This window comes from Triticum aestivum, chromosome 2B, assembly GCF_018294505.1.
Source record: "Triticum aestivum cultivar Chinese Spring chromosome 2B, IWGSC CS RefSeq v2.1, whole genome shotgun sequence".
Classification (NCBI taxonomy): domain Eukaryota; kingdom Viridiplantae; phylum Streptophyta; class Magnoliopsida; order Poales; family Poaceae; genus Triticum; species Triticum aestivum.
Genome location: NC_057798.1, coordinates 106036400 through 106046081, shown reverse-complemented (window position 1 = coordinate 106046081; position 9682 = coordinate 106036400). Strand labels below are relative to the sequence as shown.

The window sequence follows — 9682 nt, the reverse complement described above, 5'->3', positions numbered from 1 at the left end:
TTCAGCCAGTCAATTATGTATCCCATTAGTTTGGAGTACCACCCTATTCATTGAACAATAAATTAGCTATTAACACTATATACCAAACTTAAATATTATGCAACACGAATTGTACTCACAAGCATTCTATTTTTCTTCTCATAGCTTTCCTCCCTCTCGTGGTCAAACTGGAGCCTCATGTATTGCCTAACAAAGACGTGCATCAGGCTCGCTGGGGGCATATAGGACTTCAGCATCTTGTTCGCACTCTCGCTTCTTTGCGTACTTGTCATTTTGGTGCAGAAAACACCTTTGAAGTATGGCTTCGCCCACTTTGATCTTGTTTCATATATCTGGGTCATTCTTCCTCACGTTGTACTTGTCAAGCAGCATACCCCCCGCTGTCTCAAACTCATCCGTAGTCAACATGTGGTTCACGCCTTTATAGAACTCAGCTTGGAACTCACACTTCTTTGTGTAGAGTGGCACTAGGCTCTCCTTTGCTTTCTTTGGTGCGTGCCATTTGCACTAACAGTGCATGCTATTTGGATAAACTTTACTGTTAGACATGTGACCAGTTAGTAATACTCGATTTGCAAGCTTGTTTCTTCAATTCAGAGCCAAAGCAAGAATAATGCAAGCACACACAACAACAATCAAAATATTTACTAACCTGTCAAGATGGTTTTAGGTGCCGGTCCTCCCATCATATGGAGAAACTCACCGAAAACCCACTTGAAACTCTCTACTTGCTCATCCCACATCAGCACGCCAGTGAGGATGATGCTTTGGAAATGGTTATTCACTCCCACAAAATCCCAAACAGCAATGTCATATAGATTTGCCAAGTACGTCGTGTCGAATGTAACCACATGTCCACATGACCAAAGAATTGGTATTGCATTCGGCTGCTCCCATTTGTCCACATCAAAGTTTTCACCCTGCTATCACTATCAGCAAGAATATGTAAAGTCTGGGTCCCCTGCAACAATGTCTGCGAACACTTCCAACGTCTTTCTAACATCATCATCAGCTCGCTCTCGGCTTATCTTACACCATATGTTCATGAGCGCCCTCTTTGTGAACAACACCTTCTCAACCGAGCTGAAGACGCTTCCAATAATGTTGTACACCTTCCCGAGGTTTACATTGTTTTCCCTTGGCCCATGGTGAGACATGGAATGGTTGTGGTTTACATGGTGCTCTGTTACATACAAACTATTAGAAGCCCGAAAGAGCCATATCAAAGCAGGGCACTCGCATCTGCATGACCTGCTGCTCTCGGCTTCTGGCTTCCCCTGCTTGCAAAATAGAGCATCACTGTCAACGACAATTGAACTATTTAAATAGTTCACATAAATGATTAAACAGTATTTTGCGCGCGCCGAGCAGTCACAAATGTTCTCTTGCATTGACTTGGTCCTTGGTGTTCAATCTGCTTTTGCCAATACATTAGCCCCAACCCAATGTCCCACGAATACAAATTGTAAAGTCATATGCCTCACCAAGCAAGTCGAAACTCGGTCCTGGTTCAGGCCGAACTACACTTGTGAATTGACTGCTCTAAGGCACTCATCCTAGATGGACACGACGGTCTGTCTGGAGGTGCACTCCCAAGACATAACCTGATTTGTCAAGTAAGAACAATCTATGTACTGGCCGAGCATAACTACCTACTTATCCCAGCCATACATTACATGAGCGACCAATTTCAGTTAGGGTTGATCTGTAATCCAACGTACCAGTACCACAACAGTGACCTCATAGAATTGCAGGACAACAACGCAACATTCAGGAAACATTAACATCTACCCAGGACATGGTTCAGGTCATACCTTTTGGTCCAGCCCGGCGCCTTAAGATTGACTCGGTTCATAGACTGCGTGGACCTTGTCCGAGAAGCTTGCCGCCGACGGCGCCGTCACCCTGCGGCCTACCTCGACTACCGCCGCCGACATGCTGCCCGACCCGGACCCAGTATTCGTGTCAACCAGCACAGCACTGGTGCCATCCTGCTGCGAGAGCACAGCGAGAGGAACCAGATCTAGATGTGGGCAACATCTTCCATCGCCGGCACGCCAGAACAACCGCAGCCTTCAGCAGCTCCGGGGAAATTGGGGCAGCCGACCGTGGCGGCGGCAGGTTTCGAGAACCACCAAATCGGATCTGGATGTACCAGGCAACTGTTCCACGGCTCAGAAGGAAAGTAAAGTTCCATCCATGGATCAGGAAAAACTCCACGAATCTGGGCCGTACTCCCATACGATTTGGGCCCGCAGTCTCCCACTGTTCGCCACTATATATGGGTCGTATGCTATTTTTTCGCTGCTTCGGTTCAGACGAGTCAGAACGAATTTTAGGGATCCCAAGACGCGAGCCAACGCCAGCGATTTCGGGAGCAGATGCGCTCGAGCACCGAATCGCTACGTCCTTTGCTATTATAGGTCACTATTCACGCTATTTTGACCAAAAATTTGTCTTTATCGAAAGGAAGTCAAAGCGGAATTTACTTTTTGTGAAACTTTTCACAGTAGTACAATGAAAGGTCAAGTTTATTTTAAAAATATTTTCAATTGTTTTGAATTTTTATTGAATTGCTAATTTTTTTACATATAGGGTACATATGTACCCACGAACCAAACGTTCCCCTCCCGCACAACATCGCCCGAGGATGACACTCCTTGAACGATCTACCAGTCAGGGCGCAACATGCCACACCATCATAGACTTCAGCTGAGTAGACATCTCGGCATGCGAGCAGGCTAGGGACTGTTATAGATGTTATAGACTGACATTCTCCAAATACGACGAGGACGACACACGTCATGCCATTGAACTCTCTAAGATCTTGGGGGAGGGGGCATCTGCGATGTGCCCGCCTTGTTTTTCGGATCGAGTGCTCGCACACCCTTTCTCGCTGAACTTTAAACTCGCGAACTGTGACAAGTACGACTGGACCTCGGAAACCGAGATTTGGAAAGGCGTCTGTGGGCAACGGTAGCCGCTACACCATTGTTTTTTCTTTATTTTCGAAAAAAAACAGTTTTAAAAGCATGAAATACTCCTTTTCCTAGTTGTATCTAGTATATTAAAAAGCAGGGCAAAGTTAATAATTACAAGAAGTCAAAATAATTTAGAAGTTTTTTTAGAATAAACTTGACATTATTTTGCACCGGTATATAAATTTTCACGGATGAGGCTAGGGAGCGCACCGGTGCTTGTTTGTGTAATCGGGCACATTTTCCCTTTTAGGAAGGAAACCACCTGGTCTGCCGCATGACTGCGTGATTCTGTAATAAACAAAGGTCTAGAAAGGAAATCAGCCAAGATCCTTTTTAAAAGCCATAAATTTTGATTCGAGCACCAAAATTCAGATCCGTTTTCACCGCTGGGTTTTTCATGACGAGTTCTTCATAACTAGATCCCATATGGATAGGTTCATCGAACTTTTTTTGGAGCAACTTTAGGTGCAATGGAGGCAACTTTAGTTTTATAGGGAAGCAACTTCTTCTTTTTGGCATAGTAGAACTGCCTATTAGATTGGTTTGTATCAAAACGAGAAAACACACACAAAACATGAGGCACATTTAGTGCCAAATACAAGCAACTTCACAACACTATGTGTACCTGTGAATTTTTTCAGCTTTCCTATCATTGTTGCTCAGTTGCCTATTGTTGACGCTTAGTTGCCCGCTATTTGTAATTAGTTGCCTACATTACAACTCAGTTTCCTAATTTTGTAAAATAGTTGCCTGCAATAGTGTGAAGTTGTTTATCATTGCTTTCTTGAAGTTGCGTACAAACACTCTAAAGTTGCCTATCGGTGATACTTAGTTGCCTACAATTACAACTCGGTTGCCTAATTTTGTAAAATAGTTGCCTACAATAGTGTGAAAAGTTGCTTATCATTGCTTTCTCTAAGTTGCCTACAAACACTCTGAGATTACCTACAGGTGATACTTAGTTGCCTGCCATTGCTATTTTAGTTTCCTATAATACCTTGAAAGTTGCCCATCAGTGTTACTAAGTTGCCTATCTATGAAACTAAGTTGCTTACCATACTGAAAAGTGTTGTACGCAACGAAGGATGATGTTAAGCTATTCTCTAGTCATGAAAGGCAACTTAGGATAATGTTAGCCTACCTCGGAAACTAGGTTACCTACAATACTATCAAATTGGAGGCAAAACTAATTACCATAGAATACTTTCTAGCTATGTAGGAAATTAGAGGTGAAACTAGTTACCATGGTAGTAACGGTAGGCAGCTTCACACTGATTTTCGATGATAGGAAGTCATACTACACACAGTAACAAAAAGTTGCTTTCCTATATCACTAAAATTGTCTCCGTAGCACCCAAAGTTGCTCAAACTAAAAGTTTGTCAAAACATACCCATATGGGATCTATTTTTGAAGAATTTATCACGAGAAACACAACCATGAAAGCGGATTTAAATTCCAACGCTCAAATCAGAAGTTACGGATTTTCAACTTTTTTGAAACCCCGAATAAATGCATGCACGTGCGATGTTGCTAAGAAATCACGGGCTGGAGGCATACGTAGGACCAGGTGCTTTTCCTGCACGTTAATTCTTCTATGTGACGTGAGCTGCATAATTGGTTTGGTTTTAATTCAGACTCCTCAATCGAATGGCTAAGACCGCATGCGCTCGCAACGATGGAAAAGCGCAGCTGCACTTTCTAGAATTTGGGAATTTTCACTAGTGAAAAACTAGCGTTGACTTCAAGGCAAAAACAAAAAACAAAAAATATTTGCTATTATAGGTCATTATTAACACTATTTTGGCTGAAAAAAATATTGTTTTTAAAAGAAGTCAAAGGTGTTTATTAGAAAAAAAATCACGAATACAATGAAGGTCAAGTTTATTTCAAAAATATATTCAGATTTTTTGACTTCTCATTTAATTACTATTTTTTCATATAATTTTTTCTTTCAGAAACTCTTTTTTCACATAGTAGATGTTTTTTTCAAGAAAGTTTTCATATAGGATTTTTTCCTGAGAAACATTTCATATATGATGATTTTTTTAGTCTAAACACACTCCTAAAAGTTCATAGAAATAGAAGTAGATCCGGGGGATTAAGGAGCCACGTATGGCATCCTAAAGAAAGGCATAGAGTATGTTTAGCGAGCCTATGTGCCTTAAGATTAGTTTCTCTTCCTTCGAAGATGAAAGAACAATGAGAGAACCGTTGAGATGTAAGATTGTTCTCCATGATAATGCTAGAGTGTAGTCCACCCATATTTTCATGGATATCTTTGATCACACCTTAACAGTCTGAAGCTACCTGTATGTCTGCAAGTGATAAGTCAAGAGCAAGTGAGAGCGCTTGTCGATAAGCTAAAGCCTCCAATGATGCTGGGCCAGTCACACCTTGACATTTTATCGCTAGAAAGCCTAGATATATTCCAATGAAATCCCTGCAAACTGTGTTGTAAGTCCCTTCCATTGCATCGCATGACGTGACACCATCAACACGAATTTTTGCAGTTTCTGCAGTCGGCGGGATCCACTTGGGATATTGTCTCATAGGTGTTTGAACAACTGCATATTGCTTTAAGGGTTTGCAAATTTGAAGCTCCCTTAGATAATTCTTGACAAAATGGCCCCCTGAAATACATTCTCATGGATAGCCTTTCTCCGAGCATGCCAAATTATCCATAGTGTTACACGCATCTTGATGAAATCCTCATGCGGTATAGACTCCATCAATGAGAAAATGAAGCATTTTGCATCTGGTTGTTTACACTGCATCATAACCTTACCATATCCTCTAATGCCCAAACGCGGCGTACCATGTTACACTCCATCAAAGAATGCCGTCAGGAATCTTCAGAGCCACAAAGTCCACACTCTGATTGTACTGCCATCTTCTGGTGTTTGAGCAAGTCTGAAATTGACAAGGACTGTTGTGCTAGCTCCATAGAAAAAATTATATATAAAAAATATTTTTATATAGGACGTAGATACAACCATAGACCATCCTTTAAAAGCTCACTAATTTGGCTGGGCTTTATTAATTTAGATCGATCTGACCCTTGCCACAGAGTCGCGCCATCCTCTGGAGCAGCCTTCTAATCTGCCGGTCGTTGTTATTGTTCCGCGCCACCACCTCCCGCGGCTCCCTCGCACGGTGCCTCGCCGCCAGACCTTCTTCCCCGGTCATGGCCACGCGGACTGCCTCCGCCTGGAACTCCCCGAACTGCTCATGCTTCACGCGTGCGGCCGCCACGCCCACCTCCAGCGCGAGGTTGGCATTCAGCGGTTGGTCGATGTGTAGCGGCAGCGCCACCATCGGCACCCCCACCGCCATCGACTCCAGCATCGAGCTCCACCCGCAGTGGGTTAGGAACGCCCCGCAGGACTGGTGCGACAGGACGCGCCACTACGGCGCCCACCCTTCCACCACCAGCCCGCGCGCCGACTTGAACCCCCACGGCATGGACCTCGCCACGCCGCGGGCGTCGTCCTCTGCGTTCGGGAACCGCACCACCCACAGGTAGGGCACCTTGATGAGCTCCAGCCCAACCGCCATCTGCGTCATCTGGCAGTCTAACATGAAGTACTCGCTGCCGAAGGAGACGAGCACCACGGAGCCCGGCTCCTTGCCGTCGAGCCACCTCATGATGCGGTCGTCGTCGCGCTTCCCCTCGGAGCCAGCAGAGTCCCCGAGCAACGGGCCGGTGGGCACGACCTCCTTGCCCAGGAGCTGGGACAGGTAGTCAACGTACTTGCGCTCGATGTCGGTGCACGTCTTGATGGCCACGAACCCGGAGGAGCGCTCCACGCTGAGCAGCAGGCGGTCGCGCTTGGGAGTCTAGGTTGTGCCATCGCCGCGGGAGACTAGCAGCGACGTGTACTTGGCGTCCTCCTCGGCGCTGCTGAGGCTGATGGTCTCGGACGGGAAGGCGGTGGGGGCCCGTTCAGTCTTGAGGCAATGGACAACGAATGCCTTGGCGGCGGCGCTGAAGGTGTTGAAGTGCATGGCAGGCACGCCGCGCACCACGGCCTCGAGCGACGCCCACGGCTGGAGGAATTCGTAGACGACAAAGTCCATGCAAAGCTCGTCGAGGAGCGCACCGAAGCGCGGTGCGGCGAGGTCGCAGGCACGCTTGAGAGCCAGCATGAGGTGCGCGGGGAGGCCCTTGATGGTGTGCAGCGAGGGCGGGAGGCCGGGGATCACCGGGAGGTGGATCTCGACGAGCCTGACCCTGTCCGTCTGGTGGTGCGCGAGGGGCGCGAGGTTGGCCGGGATGGAGACTAGGTGCACGATGATGTCGAGGTGGTGGTCGTCGGGGCTGGCGGCAACGAGGCGCTTGGCCAGCTCGAGGTACGGGTTGATGTGGTCGTGCGCCAGCCATGGTAATATGACCACACGCATGCAGTCGCGCTCCGCCTGCGCCATGGCCATGGAACCCCAATAAATTCAAGGACAACCAAAAGCCTAAGCTCGGGGATGCCCCGGAAGGCATCCCCTCTTTCATCTTTCGTCTATCGGTAACTTTACTTGGAGCTATATTTTTATTCATCACATGATATGTGTTTTTATTGGAGCGTCTTGTATGATATGAGTCTTTGCTTTTTAGTTTACCACAATCATTCTTGCTATACACACCCTTTGGAAGGGACACACATGATTCAGAATTTATTAGAATACTCTATGTGCTTCACTTATAACTTTTGAGCTAGATAGTTTTACTCTATGTTCTTCACTTATATCTTTTAGAGCACGGCGGTGGTTTTATTTGTAGAAATTATTGATCTCTCATGCTTCACTTATATTATTTTGAGAGTCTTTTAGAACAGCATGGTATTTGCTATGGTTATAAAATTTGTCCTAATATGATGAGCATCCAAGTTGGGTATAATAAAAACTATCATAGGAACTGAATTGAATACTATGATCAATTTGATGCTCGATAATTGTTTTGAGATATAAAGGTGATAATGTTAGAGTCATGCTAGTTGGGTAATTATGCAATTGAGAAATACTTGTATTAAAGTTGGCAAGTCCCATAGCATGCACGTATGGTAAAAGTTGTGTAACAAATTTGTTGCATGGAGTGCTCTTTTGATTACCTTCCTTATGTGTAGAGGTCGGGATCGCGCGATGGTTAACTCCTACCAACCCTTCCCCTAGGAGCATGCGTAGTAGTACTTTGCTTCGAGGTCTAATAAAAGTTTTGCAATAATTATATGAGTTCTGTATGACTAATGTGAGTCCATGGATTATACGTACTCTTACCCTTCCATCATTGCTAGCCTCTACGGTACCGTGCATTGCCCTTTCTCACCTTGAGAGTTGGTGCAAACTTCGCCGGTACATCCAAACCCCGTGATACGATACGCTCTATAATACATAAACCTCCTTATATCTTCCTCAAAACAGCCACCATACGTACCTATTATGGCATTTCCATAGCCATTCCGAGATATATTGCCATGCAACTTTCCACCGTTCTGTTTATTATGACATGCTCCATCATTGTCATATTGCTTTTGCATGATTATGTAGTTGACATCATATTTGTGGCAAAGCCACCATGCATACTTTTTTATACATGTCACTCTTGACTCATTGCATATCCCGGTACACCGCCGGAGGCACTCATATAGATTCATATCTTGTTCTAGTATCGAGTTGTAATCCATGAGTTGTAAATAAATAGAAGTGTGATGATCATCATTATTAGAGCATTGTCCCTTAAAAAGGAAAGGAAAAATAAAAAAGGAAAGGCTAAATAAAAAGGCCAAAAAAAGGCCCAAAAAAAGGGGGGGACAATGTTACTATCCTTTTTCCACACTTGTGCTTCAAAGTAGCACCATGATCTTTATGATAGAGAGTCTCTTATTTTGTCACTTTTGTATACTAAGTGGGAATTTTTCATTATAGAACTTGGCTTGTATATTCCAAAGATGGGCTTCCTCAAAATGCCCTAGGTCTTCGTGAGCAAGCAAGTTGGATGCACACCCATTTAGTTTCTTTTGTTGAGCTTTCATACATTTATAGCTCTAGTGCATCTGTTGCATGGCAATCCCTACTCCTCATGTTGACATCAATTGATGGGCATCTCCATAGCCCGTTTATTAGCCTCGTTAATGTGAGACTTTCTCCTTTTTTGTCTTCTCCACACAACCTCCATCATTATATTCTATTCCACCATAGTGCTATATCCATGGCTCACGCTCATGTATTGCATGAGAGTTGAAAAAAGCTGAAGCGTGTTAAAAAGTATGAACTAGTTGCTTGGCTGAAACCGGGGTTGTGCATGATGGGAGTATTTTGTGTGATGAAAATGAAACATAGCCTAACTATATGATTTTGTAGGGATAAACTTTCTTTAGCCATGTAATTTTGAGAAGACATGATTACTTGTTAGTATGCTTGAAGTATTACTATTCTTATGTCAATATGAACTTTTATTTTGAATCATTTGGATCTAAACATTCATGCCACAATAAAGAAAATTACATTGAAAAATATGCTAGGTAGCATTCCACATCAAAAATTCTACTTTTATCATTTACCTACTCGAGGACGAGGAAGAATTAAGCTTGGGGATGCTTAATACGTCTCCAATGTATCTATAATTTTTGATTGTTCCATGCTATTATATTATCTGTTTTGGATGTTTATGGGCTTTACCATACACTTTTATATCATTTTTGGGACTAACCTA

At 44.1% G+C, this 9682-nt stretch overlaps 1 pseudogene; it reads right to left on the bottom strand.

The window, feature by feature from the left end:
* Positions 1 to 6018: 6018 nt before the first annotated feature.
* On the bottom strand, positions 6019 to 7407 carry LOC123040673 (UDP-glucosyltransferase 29-like; annotated as a pseudogene).
* Positions 7408 to 9682: the final 2275 nt, after the last annotated feature.